The sequence below is a fragment of the Biomphalaria glabrata genome, chromosome 8, assembly GCF_947242115.1.
Source record: "Biomphalaria glabrata chromosome 8, xgBioGlab47.1, whole genome shotgun sequence".
In the NCBI taxonomy this organism is placed as follows: domain Eukaryota; kingdom Metazoa; phylum Mollusca; class Gastropoda; family Planorbidae; genus Biomphalaria; species Biomphalaria glabrata.
In genome coordinates, this window is record NC_074718.1 from 16,336,766 (window position 1) to 16,355,322 (window position 18,557).

The window sequence follows — 18,557 nt, forward strand, 5'->3', positions numbered from 1 at the left end:
TTTTTCAATTTATCATTATTTATGGCAAAGTGCATACATTCATTGAGTCACGTTTTAAAAAAGGGAGACCACAAAGCAATTTTCCAATCCAATATAAAATCTGGATTATTACCCATGAATCAAGAAGCGCTAGGCGACTAATGTGACAGCGCAATAATGGGGACAGACTGTGATCGCCAACAATCTGGTCGCGGTCTGCTGCTTGAATCCGTTGGTCGCTCCCTCGTGAGCAGTACACCACGAGCGCCATATTCTCTCTGTCGTCAGTCGTGAGCAGACGACATTTAAACCAGTGTGTGTTATTTTTTTCTGTGTGTGAATTAAAAAAATTCAGATTTTGTTCAAAACAAAGTGTTGATTCATAGAACCTAAACACAAGTGTTCATAAAGACATTCAAGTAGAGAGGGAATTGGAAGTACGAGACAGCAGAAGAGAAAGACAGCGCGAAATGCCAGCCTTGATAAGAATTTAAAGGTAGGTAAGCTAGTCAATGTTTTACGTTCATTGTTTGGCACATATCCGATTTTCTTAGCGACCTCCGGTCTGTCGGTCCGTCCGTCCCGTTTAGATCTAAAAAAAAAACAACAAACAACAACTAGAAAAAAGAGATTAAAAATATGATTTCATGGTATTTTGGTATTTTGCATCTGCAAAGTTCAGTTGCAACTGCTTCTTTTTATCTTCTTAAAGCGAATCGTTTTGTTTTTTTAAATTATATTCCTTTTCTATAATTATGTTTCTTCACAAAAATACCCAATTTAAAAAAAAGTATTGACTCTGAAAAAGAAGCTGAACTATAGCTTCATAAAAATCAGTTTATTGAATACCTATAGATATTAAACAAGAAATGACAATAGTAACGTCAGTCGGACAAACATTGCAATCTTGACTTCAAGACTTTCTCCCCCCGCACCAATCTGTTTTGTACGGAGATACAATTGTGTTTGTTTCTAGTTTGTACTTCATAGCTTCTGATATTTTGCGGAAAATATTGTAAACTAAACCATCACTTGCCCCAGTGCAGCCAAGGCAGTTTTGAGTTTAAAACCCCCTATAAAACAAAACCAAAATAAAAAGAATGCAAACGACAATCCCGAAATTCCAAGAGCATATCTAAGGAAGATTTTGATTTTAAAACCCCTTCCGAAATTTACGATACCCCCCCCCCCTCTTCAATATAAGACTATCCATACATCAGTCACCAGATTCGATGAGCGTAGCCAAGAGGGGCTTTGTGTTTAACCTCCCCCCCCCCACAAGGAGTTTAGAGCTAAAAACCACCTCTTCAATATAAAAAAAGCAAATTACACACACACAATTCTATCAGCGTAGCCAATGGGAATTTGAGTTTAAACCCTCCTTCAGTGGGGTTTGAAGCTAAAAAAATACCTCTTCAATATAAAAAAAAGCAAATTAGGCACTCAAAAGTTTGAGTTTAAACCCCCTCCTGCAGAGGAATTTTTAAAAAAGTTTAAAACCCCTTGAGTTTAAATACCCCCATAGATGAGTTTGGAGGTTGAAAACCTCTCTCTTCAATTTTATTCTAAACATATTACAGTCACCAAATTCTATGAGCGTAGCTAAAGGGGTTTTGAATTTAAAAAAAACAACAAACTTAACAGATTTTTTAGTTTAAACTCCACCCCCCCCCCCCAAAAAAAAAATTTTTTGACAATAAAACTTCCTTTTTCGAAATAAAATCTAAAGCAAACTACAGTCACCTAATTCCAAGAGGGTAGTGGCTGGGCTCCATTAATAAAGTGCAGTGAATAGTCATCTGCCAAAAATTGAAAAAGACTAAATGTGGCTCCACAAAGATGGCTACTACGGATTTTAGGAGTCAGTTATAGAGATCAGGTCTCAATTAAGGCAATCCTATGCCGAACTGGGAGTCGACCCCTTAGTAAGATTGTGACAGAGCGTCGCATGAGGTTTGCGGGACATGTTCTCCGACAAAATGAATTACGCATAATAAGAGTTGCGATGACATGGAGGCCATTACGTAGAAAGCGCAAACAGTGACATCCTAGTACAACTTGGCGCCACATTTTCATGGAGGTCCTCAGAGCAGGAGGGAAGAGGCTTCAGACATTGCCAGTGACAGATTTTTGTGGAAGCAGCTTGCCACCCACTGCGCCGAACGACGCTGGAAGTAAGAATAGCCCATACGTTTTTTTTTAAATGAAACTTTTTAGAAGCAGGATAATGCACTGTAGCCACTGTAGATACCTCAGAATATATATTTTGTTGGCTTTCAATACCGGAAATAGTGCTTGTGCCCCACGCTGGGAGGGAGGGGGGCTTACAACGCTCCATCAGACCCCCTTTGCTGGCAATCCGTGACCCCATATCGAAGGTACCGTGCAATGGCGTGGAGTCTACAATTTTTCCACTAACTCCAGAAAGAACCTATTCTAGGATATAATAAACGTCTTCCGAAAGAATAAAGGGTCAGAATGTAATAAAGCTCACTGTATTGGTTCAACAACAACAAAAACACACAAAAAACAACAACAACAATAAACTAGCAATAGTGTTCATTGGAACATATTTCAAGAATGTTGATGGGGAGGGGTGACACCCTGAGCTACCGCACTAGGTGCCACCGACACTGTATCGGGAGGTTTCCATGCTGTTCTTAGGTGATCACTTAACGCTACTCTTCTTATTCCAGAAGAGTTAGAAGAGTCTTATCAAAGACGACGTGTTGCACTGTTTGCTTTTATGTGAAAAATGACGCCAAATTTTAAAAATTTCATTAAACGATCAAAATAAGAATATGGCTTGAATATACTTCTCGTTCATTGGTGAATTTGATGGGGACCGCCTCTGAGTGTGTGTGATAACACAAAGTCTCTCTGTAATCTTGTTATTCACTGATTTCTAGGTCATATTTATTAATTAATTAAATTGAAATTAAAACGAACCAAAGTAAAAGTTAATATGTATAGGCTACATGAACTCACCAAATAAACGCCTTTTGTGGGATGCTTTAATAATAGGCCTACAATCCAAATTACTAAATTACCAATTTTTTTCACTTTCTTGTCATGTCAATAAAAATGGAGTTGTAATTTAAACAGCAGTGTTGTTTTTACATCCTAATTGATAATATAACAACTATAAATAAAAAAAAAATCATTAATGTACTTTCTCCTTGGCAACACAAAAACCTAGTTAAAAAAAATGATAGAACGTCTGCTCAATTTAGTTGAAAGGAAGTACTCTCCCTTGGTGATCGTGATCTTTGGCTGCACGAATCAATGATTAAAATTATGTCATGACTTCAACATCCGCAAGTCACTCCTGATTTAGTTCTTTGGAATTAGTTCATTTTTCAGATGAACGAAACTGGTAGTATAAGCTGGGTTTTTCTGGGTTTTCTCACGAAATCGTGATACTGGCTTTTGACAACAGAGAGAGAGAGAGAGAGAGAGAGAGAGAGAGAGAGTAATTAAGTTATTGTTTTTTTAATCAGAAAATCATGACCTTTTAAAGTGCCTTTCTGGCACGTTTCTAAACAAATATAGGGCCTACAAATATTGGCATCTATTTGACCCTTATGGCCCGGAACATGTTTTAACATGTGTGTGTTTGTGTGGTGGTAACAAGAAACAGTTACTTACTTAGTTACTTAGGTCTTTCCGCGCCGTTCGGCGCATTGGGCTGCAAGCTGTCTCCATAACAAGAAACAGTAAAAGAAAGAATTTATTGGAGATAAAACGTTTCTCTTGTAATGTTGCATTTCTAGTGAAAGTGGTAAGCTAAGTTCAGATCAATTACATTAATTAATAAATAAATATTAAAAGCCCATGATGGTGCACATCGAGATTTGTAAAATAAACAGGCCCCTATTTCTTCAAAATGAAAGTATGTGCACTTGAAGAAATCAAACCCATTCAGTTTAAAAAGTGGTTTGGAAACGTTTTCGTTTGAAACAAATTGATGACGTAGACTTTGACAGTAAATGGCTGGGAGGGAGGGCCACACAAATAAGTTTAGCATAGAGGGGCGGCGTCCATCCAACACTACACCCGTAGATCTAGAATACATAGTTGGCTTAATTCACTGTTTTTTTGTTCGGATCATTTTTTTTAAATACTCATTCATCTTTAAAAAAAAATCTTTCCTTGATGGCAGAAGATAGCACACACTTAAAGACTTGAGAATTATTTTTTTTATTTCTTGATATAAATACATGTTGATATAGATCTAGGTATACACATCATTATTTACTTGCTTCAAGTGACTCTTTGAATTTAATTTTGGAAAAATAAAATTAAAATGCTATTTAAGTTTGGTCAGACCAATATTAGAATTAGCTTCCTCTGTTTGTTACCCTTCAATCAAATAAAAAAAAAAATATAGAACAGAAGCAAAATAAAGCAGCTATAATAGACTTCCACGTGTGGATACCTACATTTGACTAGAATAACACTATAAGAAAACAATTCTAAAACAAAAATTAATTTCCGGACAGAAGACTAAAACCACTAAACAGATGAAACACTGAGACCTAAACTTACAATTCCATGACATGCATGGTACCTTAGACAATATTTAGAAAGACAAAAAGTGTAAACAAAAAATACATTTCTTATTCCGTTCTCTGTGACTAGTTCCTATAAGTCTTAGCTAGTAGCGCAGAGATCGAAGTTTAGGAACAGGCAAAATATAAAAATACTTTAAAAAACAACAACAAAGCTTATATTATGTGTAATTCTATCAAGTAGTTTGGATCAGTCATGTCATTAATTTTGTAATAGACCTAGAGTAACAATAATAAATCTCTGTGATTAGATATTATTACGAAGCTTTATATCAACTCACTCTGTCTGTCTGTCTGATTATTTCTCCTACCCACAATTCCAGATCAAGCTGAAATTTTGCACAATTATTTCTTTCTAGAGAGTTTGAGTCAAATTAGCCTATACGAATATGCAGTGGTGACATGCAATTGGTATTGTTATTTGTAATGCACAATTGAAAAACAAATGCCCTCACGGATAATAAAGATTATTATTATTGTTACATTTATTATGATTAAATTAGCCTATACTAATACGCATGGCACGTAATACTTTTTTTTTGTTTTAAAGGAAAATTTGTAATTTATAAGATAATATATTAACTCTTAATCTCCGTAATTATTTTCCACGTTCTGACAGAATTGTTCATTTTTAACGTTTGTACATTCTACCCTGTTATGATTTAAACATTACTTTTGGTATAGAACTATAGGCGAATGCATGCTCTTTTTATATAACAAGGTAAAGTTTATAAAACCAAAAGGTAATTTAATTTAATGGGGTTAAATTAACGATGGTATAGTTAATTAGGAGAGAGAGAGTTAAGATAATGCAAAGAGACATGCATTGAAAATGGCTCACACTGCGTACTTAGCTGCTGTAATAGAAGTAATTACTAGGCCTACTACCTTATTAATTGGTCAAAAAAAACTAACAACGCATTAAACGACTTCAGCGAAATTAAGAATCGTTTCCCCATCTGTCCTATAATTTTGTTCTTGAAACAAACGTCTCAAATAGGAATGTAGTTCTCATCTTCTCTAATATTACATTTCAGTTCACTTCTTGATAGATTTTCTTTCACCGCCCACACGAAGGTTTCTTTAGAGCTTGCCTGGCACCTCGGGACATTTTTTAAAATTAGAAATCAGTTAGACACCTAATACTCTCTTTACTGTTTATTTGATGAATTTTAAATATTCTAAACTATTTTTTAAATATAGATCACTTGTTTGCGTCCTTAGATTTTATATCTACTAGAACTGATTAAAAACAAACTTGGAAAGACGTCATTACGCTTGGCACTGTTATTTGTTTAAGAAAAAGACTTTTGATTATAAAAAAATATATATATCTCTTTAAATATCCTATTAACATTGGTATTAGATTGCTAAAGGGGGATAAACAATACTGTCGTTTGCCTGTAGAACTAAAAACTCAGAACAAAAAGGTTGAAGAGAAATACGAGTCTTGAACGTGGGCGTTTGCTGTCATTACTGTACAGTGTGCCTGTGTCTGACATCATGTGAGATTGTCGACGTTTTTAAGTCAATGAATTGCTCAGATTTACATTGATATGGGGTAGTTTATTTTCTAAGCATATATTACGTCAGAATGTAGCAGAAATAACTCTCGGCAGCTGGTAGTTAGTCATTATGATAGTTATTTCTGCGTGTCCTTCATTCTCTTTCTCTCTCTGTTTTTCCTTGTCTCCCCATGTCTTTCTCTGTTTCTCCTATTCTCTCTCTATCTGTTTGTCTCTTTCTTTCTCTCTTTCTCTCGCTCTTTCTCTGATGTCTTTTTATGGCATAAACATTGAATGAAATCTATGTTCTACAATAAATGCTTTTATTTAAAATAGAAATTTTGTTTTATAAAAGAAAAAAAAAAGTTTATTTGATCATCTTTTGATGTCAGGTCTTTCGACCTAGGCATTCCTATTTAGGCCAGTATGTTCTTTGTTAACAGCTCTGTCTGTAGTAAGGTAACAGCTTTTGAGAGTGTGACATAGGCCTATACTTTATCATAGCTTCGTATTAAAGTGAATTTAACTTTTGTTTGTTGTCCTGGAGACTAAAACAGTTCGTTGTGTTACTGAAGTTAAGAAAACATCGTGTCTAACCCAATGCCCGTCAACTATCTAAGGATTAGGTCTCATGTTGTGTTTATTCCAGGTTAGTAGAGGTTCATAACAGTTGAAAATAGTTAAAGGGTTCATTATATATATATATATATATGTATTTATTTATATATATAGTTTCCCTTTTAGACCTTGCAATCTATAGGGCAGATGATGCAAAGGTCATCCGTTTCTGTGTCCCACGGTTAACGAGGCTGTCAAGTGGTCAGCACAACGACCTACCGAATTTACTTTCCCCCAACTAATGTATGGTACCCATAAGAGCTGGGTGGACTCAGTGGCGAACAAAGATACCGAAGTTAAAAAATTCCACTTTTCACCAGGATTCGTACCCGGGACCCCCGGCTCGGAAGCCAAGTGCCTTACCACTCCGCCACCTCGCAATATAAATAAATATAAATAAATAAAAAATAAAATAATTAATATAGACGAACGATATAAAGGTATTTATATGGATACATATATATTCTACACTACAGTTACACATAGGCCTACATTTATGTATTAAGTCTAAATGCATTCATTTCACTTCGCACGCTGATCTTATCAAATCCTAAAATTGGACCTTGGTCAAAGCTATGTCCACACCCGGTTCAGAGACTGTCCTCACAATACTGATTAGCCTCTCTCCACATTCTTTCCTTTGTCGAGTCTTTTTTTTTTTTTTTTTTGAAAGAAAGATTATCGATCCATTGAGCCAGTGATTTTTTCCCCCCAGCTGTTTCTTTCTTTCTAAATGTGAAGACAAGAAGCCTGAGAGCCTTATCTAGACAGCAGCGCACTGCTCCAGCAGAACCAGGACCGTGGTCTTGTGAAATGCCAGGGCTGAGGGCATAATGGAGCTGAGCTTTTAATTCTAGCCAGGAATTAAAAAAAATGGTTAGTTCCACGGGGTAGAGCATGCTTGGTAAAACAGGAGAGGGAGACGCTTCTTTCTCAACTTGGGGAACTTTCTTGCTGAAATCTTTTTTTCTAAAATTAAGTTTCTGATTTGAAGAGATTGAAATATTTAGGTCATTGTGGTGGTATTTTGGGTATAATGATATATACACCAACCGAGGGCTCCAGTCTTCAAATCCAGACGAAAACTGGGATTTAAAGCTTCGGGATTTTTAGGACACCTCTGAGTCCAGTCAAATCAAACGGGTTAGGTAAGTAAATAAGGTTAGTCGTTGTGCTGGCCACAGGGCACCACTGTTAGCTGTCGCTCATGAAAACGTTATTTGCAGCCCATAGAACTACAGGTGTGACTAAACCTGACATACTTCTACTAGATCTTAATTCCCACATCGTTGTTACAGATGAAAGGCTGCTGGAATAAATACTTAATTTTCAGTACCCTTTTTTTCTGAAATAAAATTATGTTTTTATATTTAATTAAATAATTTACCTCTATTTAAATTATGCATTTGTTTACCAAAAATTTGGTGAATCGGCAGCACTTATGTACATATGTGTAATAAATAGGTCATACACTCTAGCTGTCGATTTGAATACACCTAAAACATTTAAATGTGATATAATCTTTAATGATAGACTTGAAGCAATATATAAACGTAGTCTTTCATTGTTCAATAGTTTCGGCTTATGACTTTGTTTATTTTATGCGTTCACTACGTTCCTTCAGATTATCCAAATGATGTTCTCATGACACCTCCAATGGTCGTATTTGTAAGAGGCTTTCTGTTTTTAGAATTGAAATGTTTACGTCATGCCCAGGGTCATCTATAATGGAAGTCAGCAATGGCTGAAAAACGATGGTATTTGTTGCCAGTTATTTAAAATTTGATTTATAATTAACAAAATATGACTAAGAAATGTTTTTTTTTTCAAGACTTTTATATTTTTATTTTTTGAATATTCCAATTAAAAAAAAAAAAGATGTTTTCTTTTATTTAAACAAACATCTAGGAATACTTAATTATAAATAAAATGTTACTATGTGTTCATAAAATTAATTTGTCGAAAATGCTCGAACATTTGAAAAGGAAGTGACGTCACGACAGGGTCATAAAGTCATCAACTATAAACTAATGTTTGGTCCCGTTTCCTTCTTCACATTTCTTGCCCAATTTCTGTCTACCACCAGATGAAGACTTCTGTTCCTAATGTTAAAGATCTACTCAGCCTATGTACTACAGGTTTCTATCACTTTCTTCCAGTGAATATTTCATCACTTTACTTCTGCTACCATCGCCACCAACGACGACCATTCACCATTCATTACCACCTCAAGCAACCCGTCATTAGCTCCACATTTTAAAGCCCTCTCCCTCAGCAGGTCAACGTCCCCTCCTCCTGCCTCCCCATTCTCCTCCTTCCTCCTCATTAGCCCAGACGCTCGTTAGTTCAGCTCATCCTCTTCTCTATATTGAACTGAGAACAGCCTACACTCTTCAACCAACCCTCACACACATGAACAGCCTACACTCTTCAACCAACCCTGAAACACATACTCCAACATAAAAAAGATGGATTCAGCCCGGAGGCTCCTCCAAGCTACTTCGGTAACTGTATTGCCGAGTGGGAAACTGTGGCTAATACTTAGTCTGGACCTGGGATAAGTCCGAGTAAATTGGTTAACTTCCCCGGCCCTTAGGAACTTAGTGTTATACACCAGCAAATGAGATATCACAGTTTTTACTCTTCTTTAAGGCGAAAAAAAAACCACTTAATTTTTTTGACCTCCTTGAAGATAATTATATCCCGGTGGTCTTTGTTTATGGTTTACAAGCGCTCTGTTAGATGAGTTGGTGATTTATTTGCTCTGTTAGATGAGTTGGGGATTTATTTGCTCTGTTAGATGAGTTGGTGATTTATTAGCTCTGTTAGATGAGTTGGTGATTTATTTGCTCTATTAGATGAGCTGGTGATTTATTCGCTTTGCTACATGAACTGGTTATTTATTCGCTTTGTTACATGAACTGGTGATTTATTTGCTCTGTTAGATGAGCTGGTGATTTATTCGCTTTGCTACATGAACTGGTTATTTATTCGCTTTGTTACATGAACTGGTGATTTATTTGCTCTGTTAGATGAGCTGGTGATTTATTCACTTTGCTACATGAACTGGTTATTTATTCGCTTTGTTACATGAACTGGTGATTTATTTGCTCTGTTAGATGAGCTGGTAATTTATTCGCTCTGTTAAATGAACTGGTGATTTATTTGCTCTGTTAGATGAGCTGGTGATTTATTTGCTCTGTTAGATGAGGTGGTGATTTCTTCGAGGTAAACTTAAACCAAATTAGATTTTTCTCTCACAAGTCCTATTAGAAGGTTTTAAAGTTGTTTATTCTGCACCTTATATTTGACATGACTATGTCAGACAATGTTACTAGAAAGAAAATAAATGGAAGTTTATATTCTTTACTTGGTGTTTCTGTATTGCAATAGTTAAGGCCGACTTCAATCACAGCAGTTTTTATTTCTGCTTGCTGGTAATTCTCTTAGCACTTTAATGAATACATGAAATAGTTTTGAGGCATCAACTGTTTTTCAAAAACAGTTCCCACCTTCATCAACAGATGAACATCAACAGATGTCTGAGGCCTATATTCAAAAATAGAAAACACCAAAACTGTGAGAGATGGATGGGTGGACAGAGAGGTTCAGATCTTAGAGAGAAAGTGGAGATGGATTGGTCACACCCTTAGAGAAGATACCAACAACTGAGCTAGACAGACCTTAGAGTGGAGCCCCCAGGGAACAAGACGCTGAGGAAGACCAAAAACGAACGTGGCGACGCAGTGTACTAGAGGAAGCCGAGAGGACAGGAAAGAGCTGGGAAGCCATTAAAAAACTAGCAAGAGACCGTGGAGAGTTTTTACTGAGGCCATATGTTCCACGAGGAACGCAAAGGAAACATGATATGATGATGATCAACTGTTTTTCAAGTCACTTCTTTTTGTTGCCAAAGTTTTCCTCGTGTAAGGCCTTCTTTTCCTGCTATTAACAAAGCGACTTAGAATTTTGTAGCTGAAATCTGTGCTGTTTGGTAGTAGGCCTATTCAGTAGTAATAATCTTTGAGTGACGACAACACCAACTTCCAGCTGCTTATGAAATAGGCTAGACTTTAAAAAAAAAATTAAATAAAAAATCTTTTTTTAAAAAATAAAGCTTATCTATGAGGAAGAACTCCGCACTTACAACAATATCGCTATAGAATGTCACAGTTATTTGCCCTTTTCGTATCAATTAAAATACCAATAATTAATTGACTAGTGTTTATTTTTTAAATTGACATGCTTTGTTAGTTACAATCACTAAGTGTTTAAAGTTTCAACATGTTCAACATGTTCAATTATTTAAGGAGACAAAGTCAGAATTGCTTTAGGGAATCGATGATTAAAACTGTACGTGCAATGTTTGACCAGGAAGTGAAGGCAGACGACACAAGACACACACATCTTGATGAAATGGTGAAAGCAAGTAGATTTGGGTTGAGTGATAAGGGAAAAATTTAGAATTTCTGATGTTTAAACTTGTATTTGAGAATTAAGATTGAGCTTATTTTATTGACAGGCGCAGTGATAAAGCGCTAGGCTTCCGAACAGAAACTCCCGAGCTCGAATCCTGGTGAAGATTGCGATTTTTAAATTCAGCATTTTTAGGTTGATTCTGAGTTCACCTAAATGTAATGGGTACCTGACATTAGTTTGGGAAAAGCAAAAGGCAGTTGGTCGTTGTGCTGGCCACATGGCATCCTCTTTAACTGCTGGCCACATGACATCCTCTTTAACTGCTGGCCACATGACATCCTCTTTAACTGCTGGCCACATGACATCCTCTTTAACTGCTGGCCACATGACATCCTCTTTAACTGCTGGCCACATGACATCCTCTTTAACTGCTGGCCACATGACATCCTCTTTAACTGCTGGCCACATGACATCCTCTTTAACTGCTGGCCACATGACATCCTCTTTAACTGTTGGTCACAGAAAGGTCTGAAAAGGGGAAACTTTATTTTATTGTAAAGAACGATTTTGAGCTTTGTTTTTAATTTGTGTCAATTGAGCTCATACATTGTATTAATACATATTGAATTCATACATATTGAGTTAATACATATTGAGTTAATACATATTGTGTTAATACATTTGAGTTAATACATATTGTGTTAATACATATTGTGTTAATACATATGCCTACATGACAGATTGGATTATTTATTTGGCGCTAACATCCCCAACATTTTTCTAAAGTGTTGACTAGATCAATATAAAGTGTTGGGATAACCTGCATTGAGGATGTTAAAGGTACTACCCTAGGTAATACACTTGAACATTGGTGTTCCAGGACGCCAGGTACTACCCTAGGTAATACATTTGAACATTGGTGTTCCAGGACGCCAGGTGCTACCCTAGGTAATACACTTGAACATTGGTGTTCCAGGACGCCAGGTACTTCTCTAGTTAATACACTTGAACATTGGTGTTCCAGGACGCCAGGTGCTACCCTAGGTAATACACTTGAACATTGGTGTTCCAGGACGCCAGGTGCTACCCTAGGTAATACACTTGAACATTGGTGTTCCAGGACGCCAGGTGCTACCCTAGGTAATACACTTGAACATTGGTCTTCCAGGACGCCAGGTGCTACCCTAGGTAATACACTTGAACTGTCTTGAACATTGGTGTTCCAGGACGCCAGGTGCTACCCTAGGTAATACACTTGAACTGTCTTGAACATTGGTGTTCCAGGACGCCAGGTGAAGTGGCAATACGTTCGCTCATGGGATTCTATTTGTTCACCTAGTCAGGTGTTAAATAGGAGAACAATTTTTTTTTTATTTCCAGTGGCTCTCGAAAGAGGAAAAGCCGCTAATAGTATTATCTTGTCTGTCTTTCCGTCTGTCCATCCGTCTGAGCTTGTGCGAAAACACAAACTCCCTTTGTTATCTTGTTGCTTGCAGGTTGACGTCATTTTTTAAGGGTTTTCAATAACGTCAGCCAATAGTCTTGGGCATACACAAATGTCAACCTGCTGTCATCTCATGTCATACACAGATTATTTGCCGTTTCATCTTCTGACTAGTCTATACTTTTAGATCTTGAAAGACCTTTAAGCGTTAACTATGCTTTGCATAAATCACCAGAAGAGTCTATTATTGAAACCTTTTTTTAATAGAATGTGGAGTCTGGCTATTAGTTAGTTGCTTGGGGAAAAAACACAAAAACTGCTACTTATTTGATTGCTTTCACTCAAATCCATTACACAAGAATCATTCACTATTTCACATATATCATTAAACACTGTAACACTACAATCACTGTCTATTTGACTGATATTACTAAACACTATTACACAAGAATCACTGCCTATTTGACTGATATTACTAAACACTATTACACAAGAATCACTGCCTATTTGACTGATATTACTAAACACTATTACACAAGAATCACTGTCTATTTGACTGATATTACTAAACACTATTACACAAGACACACTGCCTATTTGACTGATATTACTAAACACTATTACACAAGAATCACTGTCTATTTGACTGATATTACTAAACACTATTACACAAGACACACTGCCTATTTGACTGATATTACTAAACACTATTACACAAGAATCACTGCCTATTTGACTGATATTACTAAACACTATTACACAAGACACACTGCCTATTTGACTGATATTACTAAACACTATTACACAAGAATCACTGCCTATTTGACTGATATTACTAAACACTATTACACAAGACACAGTGCCTATTTGACTGATATTACTAAACACTGTTACACAAGAATCACTGCCTATTCCATTGCGTTCACAAAACATCAAAAATATAATAATTATTTATTACGTGACAATGTAACTAGTTTACAAGAGCTAATCACTACATAGATATGTAACTACTGTTACTTGACACTTTTACAAATCATTTTGCCATAACATTCATATGTCAATCTAGATCCATTACGAAATGAACTTTAAACAAAACATCAGACTATTAGCATGCACAAAAAATATACATAAAAAAAACAACAACTATTAAATCTAAATAATAGTTTTTAAGTCAAGGTCAAAGTATGCAAGTTCATACAGTTTAAGTCTTTCACTCCAGTGTCTGCACATGACAACCCCCCCCCTTTTTTTTTCTCACTTCGCCCCTCCCCCAACCATTCCATCTTTCCGATTAAAAGCAACAAAATGTGTTTGTTATGACATTAAGGTTGTCAAGAGACAAGTTTCATCACCATGGCGACAGGCTGTATACAGATACAGTCCCCTTAGTAGGTGAGTGGGAAAGATCAATGTTAGCACAGAGACCATGAGAGTTGAGCATCAGACATGTGTGTGTGTTGTAGAGGTGAGCATCAGACATTTGTGTGTACTGTAGAGGTGAACATCAGACATGTGTGTGCTGTAGAGGTGAGCATCAGACATGTGTGTGAGTGTGTTGTAGAGGTGAGCATCAGACATGTGTGTGTGTATGTGTTGTAGAGGTGAGCATCAGACATGTGTGTGTGTGCTGTAGAGATGAGCATCAGACATGTGTGTGTGCTGTAGAGGTGAGCATCAGACATGTGTGTGTGTGTGTGCTGTAGAGGTGAGCATCAGACAAGTGTGTGTGTGTGTTGTAGAGGTGAGCATCAGACATGTGTGTGTGTGTGTTGTAGAGGTGAGCATCAGACATGTGTGTGTGCTGTAGAGGTGATCATCAGACATGTGTGTGTGTGTGTGTTGTAGAGGTGATCATCAGACATGTGTGTGTGTGTGTGTTGTAGAGGTGAGCATCAGACATGTGTGTGTATGCTGTAGAGATGCGCATCAGACATGTGTGTGTGCTGTAGAGGTGAGCATCAGACATGTGTGTGTGTGTGTGCTGTAGAGGTGAGCATCAGACATGTGTGTGTGTGTGTTGTAGAGGTAAGCATCAGACATGTGTGTGTGTGTGCTGTAGAGGTGAGCATCAGACATGTGTGTGTGTGTGTTGTAAAGGTGAGCATCAGACGCGTGTGTGTGTGTTGTAGAGGTGAGCATCAGACGTGTGTGTGTGTTTTAGAGTTGAGCATCAGACATGTGTGTGTGTGTAATGTAGAGGTGAGCATCAGACGTGTGTGTGTGTTGTAGAGGTTAGCATCAGACATATGTGTGTGTGTGTGTTTTAGAGGTGAGCATCAGACGTGTGTGTGTGTGTTGTAGAGGTGAGCATCAAACGTATGTGTGTGTGTTGTAGAGGTAAGCATCAGACATATGTGTGTGTGCTGTAGAGGTGAGCATCAGACATGTGTGTGTGTGTGCTGTAGATGTGAGCATCAGACGTGTGTGTGTGTTGTAGAGGTGAGTATCAGACGTGTGTGTGTTCTTTAGTGCTGAGCATCAGACGTGTGTGTGTTCTGTAGAGGTGAGTGCCCTGAGTGGAGGCCAGGTTGCTCTCTAGACACAAATATACAAGAGGAGTGTGAAAGAAAATAAAATGAAAAACATTTGAAAGGAAGAATAATGAATAGTGAAAAGACGATGAAAGACAAAACCAGTGAGAGACAGACAGACAGACAAAGAGAGACAGACAGACAGACAAAGAGAGACAGAGAGAGAGACAGACAGACAAAGAGAGACAGAGAGAGAGACAGACAAAGAGAGACAGAGAGAGAGAGACAGAGAGAGAGACAAAGAAAGAAAGAAAGAAAGAGATATGATCACATAAATTTAAAAAAGAATGATAGCTTGCACTATGAATTATATACTCAAGGAGTATTATCCAGTGTATACAACAAAGCTACTTAGCTATCAGATGGCTAATAGATCTAGCGGAAACGATTAAAATCTAATTGGATCAAGTTAAAACTTGGTTGTCAATGTATTTAGCTAATTTAGACATATAATCATGAATCACATTACCACTTACCATTATATACTATTTCTTTTTTTTTGTATCAATGAAAGCTATTTATTACATTTATACTGTTAACAATAACATTTCGTTGTAGTATCATTGGTCTTTGTAATGTTAATGCTTTATGTACATTCAAACGCATTTCTTGACAAAAGTATATTTCGCTAGATGTCTTTGAAATAAAACACAAATGTTTGGTTCTTTTTAAATTTATGTTTCTTATTAGTCTGTTTCTAAGACACTGGAATGATGCTATAGAATATGGACTCATGATCATTTCTGTTTAAAAGATATTGGAAGGGCGTTCCCGAATGATGATAACCGAGGCTGGAAGGACGCCCCAGAGTGGTTTTTTTTGTTCATTAGTTCGTCTCAAAAAACACTGGTAAGGCACTCCAGTGATGGTCATCGATCTGTCTCTAAGACGCTGGTAGGGCACTCCAATGATGGTCATCGATCTGTCTTTAAGACGCTGGTAAGGCACTCCAGTGATGGTCATCGATCTGTCTCTAAGACACTGTAAGGCACTCCAGTGATGGTCACCTATCTGTCTCTAAGACGCTGGTAAGGCACTCCAGTGATGGTCACCGATCTGTCTCTGAGACACTGGTAAGGCACTCCAGTGGTGGTCACCGATCTGTCTCTAAGACACTGGTAAGGCACTCCAGTGATGGTCACCGATCTGTCTCTAAGACACTGGTAAGGCACTCCAGTGATGGTCACCTATCTGTCTCTAAGACACTGGTAATGCACTCCAGTGATGGTCACCTATCTGTCTCTAAGACACTGGTAAGGTAAGGCACTCCAGTGATGGTCACCGATTTGTCTCTAAGACACTGGTAAGGCACTCCAGTGATGGTCATCGATCTGTCTCTAAGACGCTGGTAAGGCACTCCAGTGATGGTCACCTATCTGTCTCTAAGACACTGGTAAGGCACTCCAGTGATGGTCACCGATCTGTCTCTGAGACACTGGTAAGGCACTCCAGTGATGGTCACCTATCTGTCTCTAAGACACTGGTAATGCACTCCAGTGATGGTCACCTATCTGTCTCTAAGACACTGGTAAGGCACTCCAGTGATGGTCACCGATTTGTCTCTAAGACACTGGTAAGGCACTCCAGTGATGGTCACCTATCTGTCTCTAAGACACTGGTAAGGCACTCCAGTGATGGTCACCGATCCGTCTCTAAGACGCTGGTAAGGCACTCCAGTGATGGTCACCGATCCGTCTCTGAGACGCTGGTAAGGCAATCCAGTGATGATCACCGATCAGTCTCTAAGACACTGGTAAGGCACTCCAGTGATGGTCACCGATCTGTCTCTAAGACACTGGTAAGGCACTCCAGTGATGGTCACCGATCTGTCTCTAAGACTCTGACAAGGCATTCCAGTGATGGTCATCGATCTGTCTCTAAGACACTGGTAAGGCATTCCAGTGATGGTCACCTATCTGTCTCTATGACGCTGGTAAGGCACTCCAGTGATGGTCATCGATCTGTCTCTAAGACACTGTAAGGCACTCCAGTGATGGTCACCGATCTGTCTCTAAGACGCTTGTAATGCACTCCAGTGATGGTCACCGATCTGTCTCTGAGACACTGGTAAGGCACTCCAGTGATGATCACCGATCTGTCTCTGAGACACTGGTAAGGCACTCCAGTGATGGTCACCGATTTGTCTCTAAGACACTGGTAAGGCACTCCAGTGATGATCACCGATCTGTCTCTAAGACGCTGGTAAAGGCACTCCAGTGATGGTCACCGATTTGTCTCTAAGACACTGGTAAGGCACTCCAGTGATGGTCACCGATCCGTCTCTGAGACGCTGGTAAGGCAATCCAGTGATGATCACCGATCAGTCTCTGATACACTGGTAAGGCATTCCAGTGATGGTCACCTATCTGTCTCTAAGACGCTGGTAAGGCACTCCAGTGATGGTTACCGATCTGTCTCTGAGACACTGGTAAGGCACTCCAGTGATGGTCACCTATCTGTCTCTAAGACACTGGTAATGCACTCCAGTGATGGTCACCGATTTGTCTCTAAGACACTGGTAAGGCACTCCAGTGATGATCACCGATCTGTCTCTAAGACGCTGGTAAGGCACTCCAGTGATGGTCATCGATCTGTCTCTAAGACACTGGTAAGGCACTCCAGTGATGGTCACCGATTTGTCTCTAAGACACTGGTAAGGCACTCCAGTGATGGTCATCGATCTGTCTCTAAGACACTGGTAAGGCACTCCAGTGATGGTCACCTATCTGTCTCTAAGACACTGGTAATGCACTCCAGTGATGGTCACCTATCTGTCTCTAAGACACTGGTAAGGCACTCCAGTGATGGTCACCGATCTGTCTCTAAGACGCTTGTAATGCACTCCAGTGATGATCACCTATCTGTCTCTGAGACACTAGTAACGCACTCCCGTGATGGTCATCGATCTGTCTCTAAGACACTGGTAAGGCACTCCAGTGATGATCACCGATCTGTCTCTAAGACGCTGGTAAGGCACTCCAGTGATGGTCATCGATCTGTCTCTAAGACGCTGGTAATGCACTCCAGTGATGGTCACCTATCTGTCTCTATGACGCTCGTAAGGCACTCCAGTGATGGTCATCGATCTGTCTCTAAGACACTGGTAAGGCACTCTAGTGATGGTCACCTATCTGTCTCAAGAACACTGTAAGGCACTCCAGTGATGGTCACCGATCTGTCTCTAAGACGCTGGTAAGGCACTCCAGTGATGGTCACCGATCTGTCTCTGAGACGCTGGTAAGGCACTCCAGTGATGGTCACCGATCTGTCTCTAAGACACTGGTAAGGCACTGAAGTGATGGTCATCGATCTGTCTCTAAGACACTGGTAAGGCACTCCAGTGATGGTCACCTATCTGTCTCTAGGACACTGTAAGGCACTCCAGTGATGGTCACCGATCTGTCTCTAAGACACTGGTAAGGCACTCCAGTGATGGTCACCGATCTGTCTCTAAGACACTGGTAAGGCACTCCAGTGATGGTCATCTATC

The 18,557-nt window shown here is 38.7% G+C and overlaps 1 protein-coding gene across 2 annotated transcripts in view; it reads left to right on the forward strand.

Annotated features, from left to right (window-relative positions):
- The first annotated feature begins 252 nt into the window (after positions 1–252).
- LOC106061567 (uncharacterized) overlaps positions 253–18,557 on the forward strand; it is a 156,206-nt gene continuing 137,901 nt past the window's right edge. For both annotated transcript variants that reach the window (XM_056039220.1, XM_056039223.1), the window contains exon 1: positions 253–475. The gene's annotated coding sequence lies outside the window, so the exon portion shown is untranslated. The remainder of the gene's footprint in view (positions 476–18,557) is intronic.